This window comes from Mauremys reevesii, linkage group 8 (assembly GCF_016161935.1).
Source record: "Mauremys reevesii isolate NIE-2019 linkage group 8, ASM1616193v1, whole genome shotgun sequence".
Taxonomy (NCBI): Eukaryota; Metazoa; Chordata; order Testudines; family Geoemydidae; genus Mauremys; species Mauremys reevesii.
The window spans coordinates 83,473,994-83,480,654 of NC_052630.1; the positions used below are offsets into that span (position 1 = coordinate 83,473,994).

A 6,661-nucleotide genomic window follows, 5' to 3' on the forward strand; every position below is an offset into this window, starting at 1 on the left:
AGAATCTGTTGCTGACATCAATACAAAACCTGTTGGCTAAACCTGGCACATGGAGTGCATCTATTTCACTTCTTTATCATCGCAGAGGGCTTACCTGTGTTGGTGCCAGGGCCGGCTCCAGACCCCAGCACGCCAAGCGCGTGCTTGGGGCGGTGTGCCACGGGAGGGCGGCAGGCGGCTCCGGTAGACCTCCCGCAGGCATGCCTGCGGAGGGTCCGCTGGTCCTGCGGCTTCGGTGGAGCATCCGCAGGCATGCCTGCGGAAGGTCCACCGGAGCCATGGGACCAGCGGACCCTCCGCAGGCACGTCTGCAGGAGGTCCACCGGAGCCGCGGGACCGGCGACCGCCAGAGCGCCCCCCGCGGCGTGCCACCCTGCTTGGGGCGGCGCAATTCCTAGAGCCCCTGGTTGGTGCTATGCCATCAGCAATGAAGGCTTGTCCGAAATATCGCCTTGGGCATTACGGGAGGTGAACAGATTCAGTGTGAACCCTGAAAATGATGGCTAACACAGGCGGTGAAGATGCAGGGCAGCAGCTGCACTATCTACCCGAGGCAAAGGAAGTCACTGAGAAAGACTCAATGGCTCGGGTTGCGCAGCGTGAAGCCAGTACTGGTAGACCAGGAAAAGGGGGGAAAAGGTGCTACTGTGCCTCCATCTCATCCCAATGGGACAATCTATTTCCCAGGATAATCTCTATCTCCCTCTGCTGGCATCCTGGCAAATCCTCCATCTTTCCAGGGAGGGCCTACAGAGCTTTCTGCTCTCTGCATGTTTTTCTCCTGTCAACTCTCTACTGCTCCTTCTGTGTTCCTTCAGGGCACCTGCCAAAACTGACTCCCTGGCAGATCTCACCTGCCCGTCTCCTGACTGACTGTAAGGCAGCTCCAACTCACAAGGTTTCTCTGATTCACCCAGTCCCCTTCGCTCTAGGGCCTAAGTGCCTTCTCTCTAAAGCCTAATTGGGGCTCACTGATCTATCAGAGGTACATTGGCTCTTTCCTCTTAAAGGCCAGTGTCACCCCATGTCAGGTATAATTTGGCACCTTTGTGTACCAGCTCAGTGCACATTGTTCCACTGACTTAATTTCATTTTGTTGTAGGTTTGTTTTGGTCCCAGTCTCATTCACTTCAGAAATTTTTAAAATATAAATAAGATTGTATAAAGAAAGTAATTTAAAAGGTTTATTGATATTTAATTTATCAATGTAATGTACTGTACTTCATATTTTAGATTAAAAATTCACAAGGCTCAACATCACTTTTATCTCAATTAGCCAATGTGTTTGTCAGAATGACTTGTTATTTATTTATAATGGTTTATAATGGAGCCACCTCTTCAACTATAAGGAGGGCTAGCAAGTGCCACGATGCTAATGATAGAGAAAGGTGCTGGGGTTACATTCCATTCATTGTGGTGGGCCCTACCATTTTATTTTCAGTGACAGTCACAGAGCTGTTATGTCCACAGATAGGATTCAGCTGCCAAAGCTATTGTTCTGCCTTTTTTTATTTAGCCTGATCTTTAGTTATAAGAGATACAAGGGGTTCTCTTCCTGAAGGACAACATTCTTATGTCTAACTATGAAAGGCACTGCAGTTTCTTGTGGATATATCATGAGGGAGAGGGATTGTTGGTTTGTGAATCTGGGCCATTATTATGCAGTTCACAAACAAGGCCTATGACATTTTCCTCCAAAATATACATGTTGGCTAATTTATAGTTTAACTTCCATAACCATATGCAGATTTATTTAATCTACAAAACCATCTGGCTTGCTCTCACAGCCATTACATTCAGTCAATTTTTGTGTGAATTTCTCTGTTGATTTGGAAGTACAACCTAATTGACAAATCTGAGTTTTGTCTTTATAGCCAGCCTATGCTATCTGTATAAAATCTCTGAAGCACTTTGAGATCACTGGATGGGAAGCATTACATAGATGCTATTTTTATTATTTCACAGTTTAGAAATCAGATTTTCATTCAGTCTCTTATGTCTTCTTAGAAGTACATAGAGTGTCATTGCATGGCTGAGATACATATTGGATTCACCCGATAAGCCTTAGTGCTATGTATGTTGCAGGTCTAGAGCACAGAAGTTATATGAATCTTGATCCAGCTATTTAAACATGCAGTACATATATTTCAGAAGTGTTTTATTGATGGTATCTGACTAATACTCCAAAAAGTTCCCTCCACATACAGTCAAGTTCTCTCTCATACAGTAGAGATTCCATTGTCAAGGGGCTAGGAGACTCAGAGCCAAATTTCTCAATATTTTACACCATAATGTCCTCTTTTGTTCCTTACATGCGAATGCTGGGTCTGTTGCATAGCATGGGATGCCTATTGTTGTCAACAGGAGTTCCAGATTTAAAAAAAAATGACCATTTGTCAATGGTTATCATCCAGTGGTGTACAAAATACCTCAGTACTAGAGAGCTGTTAGAGAGGAAGTATGGTCTTGCAGTTAAACCTCTGGTCTGAGATATGGGTTCAATTTCCAGATCAGCCACAAAATTCCTGTACGGCATTCAGCAAATCATTTGAGCTGTGTCTCAGTTCCCCATCTGCAAATCAGAGATAACAATAATTCCTTTCTCCCATTCTTTATTTGTCTTGTCACTTTATGTTGTCAGCTCTTTGGAGCAGAGACTGTATATGTTGCTATATGTGTGCACAGTGGGGCCCTATTCATTGTGGGGTCTGTAGGTGCTACCGTAATACAAATAAATAAATAATAATTTTTAATGGTGACCATTATGGTTTCCTGTTTAATGCAGGATCATAAAATATTTATATAAACGCTCACTAATACGCTAAAGAGAAACGAATGGTATTATTCACAAAATGTCAAGAAAATGCGTACACCTATCAAGTCTGATTTAAAATTCTGTGCTGCTTCTTCCTATACTTCAGAGGAATCACTGAAAACATTTGATACTTTATACCACTGATTCCCAGATGTCATGTTAGGTGCAAACAATGGTACCTAGGAAAACCATGCAGTTTTATTGATTGGAGCAAATTGGCTCAAGCTTATATGCATGCTTGTATGAGAACAGTTGAGAATTTTAAGGTTATACATAAATAGCAACTGGTTTTCTCCCAAGCTTTGCATTTCTTATTGAAATTAACTCCAATAGTGGATTTACAGGGATTATGCATAGCATCTTAATATTAAATTACCAGGATATCTTCCCAGAAACATCTATTATACATAAGTTATATTTGATAATGTTGTGTGTTACTAAACTTCCCCTATGCACTGTTTGATGACATTCAGTTTATCACATTTGTTAAGTTTACAATGGTTATAATACCTAAATCTCCCTTTTGTGATGTCAACTGAAAGACAGATTTAGAAAAAGATTTGAGTTCCAGAGACCCCAGACATATAGGATGAAGTTGTTGCCCAGGTGAAGGGAGTAGGAAAGATTCAATCCTGCATAGTACAAAGTTACTGGGAAAGTGGTTGCATCAGCTGGTGATAAAATTAGGTTCCTGCATTCTTGCTGCAAGGAAATAAGATGCCTGGGCAAGAAGAGGAAAAGAGGAATAGTACAAAGAATAAATACAGTAGTAAAACAGGACAGCTTCCTTGGTCTCACTAGTAATGTATTACATGCAATAAAGTCGTGAACTATAAAGCATAATAATGCAAAAATAATGCACTGAAATGTAGAAACTATTAGAAAATCAACATTTTCCAGCCATGTACCACACAGTTACCTCAGGTTGAGTCATGGTTTACACCGAAAGGATTATGCAATTATTTGTAAACCACCCAATAGAAGTAAATTTGTAGGAAGGATTTTAAGGTGGTGGTGATTTGGCAAGCAAGTCTCAGGTAGGTGTTTATGTAGTACTAGGTGGGGAATGTTGCAAGTGCTAACTTTTTCATGGTGATTCTATACTTTGCAAAGAGCAAGTCAAGTTAAAAAGCCAGATATACTGCCTATATCTAAGCAAGGATGTCCCACTGATATTAATGGAAGCCCTTTGCAGGGAATACGTGTGGATAGGACCCTAATATGAAGAGTAAAATTATTATTATAAAATATGTTTAGCTTTTATAATGTTGTGATTGTTATAAAGTAAGGTTATTATTCACCTTTGGATATCAACTGGGATGTCAGAATAAAGAGTAAAATTAGAGACAGAAGGTGTGTGAGGATTTAACTCACTTATTCCCACTTATAGCCTGTACATAATGAATTCCAACTAGTCTATTTCTGTTTGTCTTAGGGAAAGAAAAGTGCTTGAGTTATTTTACTTCATCAGATGTTCTGCATTTTTCCAGCTAAGATGAGAAAGACAGACCGGGGGGCGGGGGGGAAGGGAAGGAGAGAAGAAATAGAGGGATGCAAGGTTCACAAGTCACCAATCCCTTTGAAGGGCTTGGGATTTTACTAAAATACTCATTTAACAGTCTTTCATACATCTGAAACATGCAAGAGTATTTACATTAATAAAATTAGCACATTTTCCCCCCAAAGAAACTCACTGACAGTCTTCTACTTTGTTGATTTTATTTTTCTAAAAATGTGCAGATTTCTTCTACCTCAGATTCATAAATTTTATGAAAAAGGAATAGCCTACCTGATTTTAATGAGAAAATCAAGTGGTTGGTGTTTCACAGTACTTAAAAAAAAATGACACCTGCATTTGGAAAATGCAAAATACCAAAAAATGAACAAAGTGTATGCTAAACTAATATGTGACTAAAGAACCAAAGGAATTAAAAGGTACCTATATGGATTTTATGATGGCATGCTACAAAGGCCCACACTCCAGCTAATTCTACAATCTGTTATGTTCATTAGTCAAACACCACCTATACTTTCATTGTTACTGTTCCAGAATCACACTTCCAAAGGGAAGTATGCTAATTATACCAGATCTGTTGCTGATGGAGTAGCTTAGCACACTAGGGGGTTAGCAAGCACAGTCTCCTCAGTGCTCCCTTAAGATAGCAGTTTGCTTCCCACTGCTGCTAAGGACAGGAATCAGGATTCTACACATTTTCAGACCTGTCTGAACAAAAGGGGTCAATCTGCAGATCCCTTTGAGAGCAGCAATGGCCTCAGCCTTCCTTCTTGTTTTGGGCTCTTCATCCTCTGAACATTTCTGCTGAGAGTGAAATACATTTGTGTTGTTCTGTAACATATTTGACTTTTGCTTTTTAATAAAGTGATAGTATCTTCTGTGCTAGCATATTCTAAGGTCGAATTATTTAAAGCAGCTGTGAATCCCTGTGAAGGTTTTGCAGCTAAGATCCAGCTTTTAAAAGCTGATTGCCAATTTATGCTTAAGCCCTACAGCAAATCTTCAACCTAAAGTCCACCAAACAATTCTGACCATAATGGACCATAACCTAAAAGCAAAACTCCACCATCCTTGGCCCCTCTATGGAGACAGGAAACTCTGGGCACAATAAAAGCTGAGTGCATCTGCTGCCCAGGGAAAAGATTCTGGAAACCTGATCACAAGTAGAGTTATAACTCTTGTGCACTGGGGAGCAAAACTCTATATGGTGGTGTCTCTGCAATAGCATACAGAAGGATAGGGTTTGGAGTGAGACGTGTGAGGGAGTGATGGATGTATTACTATGATTATTCAGTAGGCATTTCTCTGTGTTCCAGGGCAGGGGAAGAGGGGATTCTGCTGCCTAATTCCTTCCTTCAGGCCTTGCAGATCTACCAGAGAACAACCCTGTTATTCTGATTTAGTTCCAGAAACGGAATTAACTCCTTATGATCTAGTTTAACATAGTTATGGGACCTATTCTAAATAATCACTAGCAATTTTCCCAAACCTGCATCATCCTGATGTTCAAGTGCATTTTACAAGTTATAATACTCAGCACTTACATACTGCTGTTCACCTACAAAGCAAATTGCAAACATTAGCTTAATTACAAAATTATATACTGTAGAAGAAAATGAATCCCAACTCTTAAAGTGTGCTTAGCTTTTAACCAAGCAGGAAGAAATCCCTTGTGTTTGGTGAAGTTTACAGCACAGAATATTCTGAAATATTTTCTAAAGACCCTGGAAAAAACACAGGAACCCTTCTGCAGGAGTAGCTACCTTATCACAAAAGTCAGGCCTTATCCACAGTTACAATGTAAATAAAAATATAATTGATAGTAAATGTTACTCCAAACTTTGGTCTTTTGCCTCATTTTCTAAATGGGAAAAGCTAGGTTTAAAAAAACCTCAACTCCCATACTATATAGTTGTATTTACCAATTGCTATGTAATGATTATTTCCACACAAAGAGTTATGTTGAAGTTAACATTACAGATATGTGAATCAGCAATTTAAGTACACAAGCTATTCTGTAGGGGAATTGCCTTGTTATTTTAAATAGCCCCAACATAGAATAGTGAATAAAGAATTCTGAAGAGAAAAGAAATATAGAACATTCTTTCCTCTTCTCTAAAGAGCCTTCTTAAACCTAAAAGAGCAAATAAACCCCAAACCACACATGAATCAAACAAACTAAAAGAACACCTGGGGACACTTTTATATGGGATCTTGCTGGGCCAAATTGGGGTGGAGTAATAGGAGGACTTAGTTCACCTGTGACATGCTTGGTGAGTATAAAAGCCTTACTTGGGCACTCAGGGAAAGATTATAATCAGCTAGGTATT

General features: G+C 39.9%; 1 long non-coding RNA gene across 1 annotated transcript; it reads right to left on the reverse strand.

Moving 5' to 3' along the window:
- Nucleotides 1–1,354: 1,354 nt before the first annotated feature.
- Nucleotides 1,355–6,429, reverse strand: LOC120370956. The gene is made up of 3 exons (XR_005584083.1): nucleotides 6,254–6,429; nucleotides 4,605–4,664; nucleotides 1,355–2,572 (listed from the first exon to the last, which is right to left on the reverse strand). It is a non-coding gene; the product is annotated as an uncharacterized LOC120370956 (long non-coding RNA).
- Nucleotides 6,430–6,661: the final 232 nt, after the last annotated feature.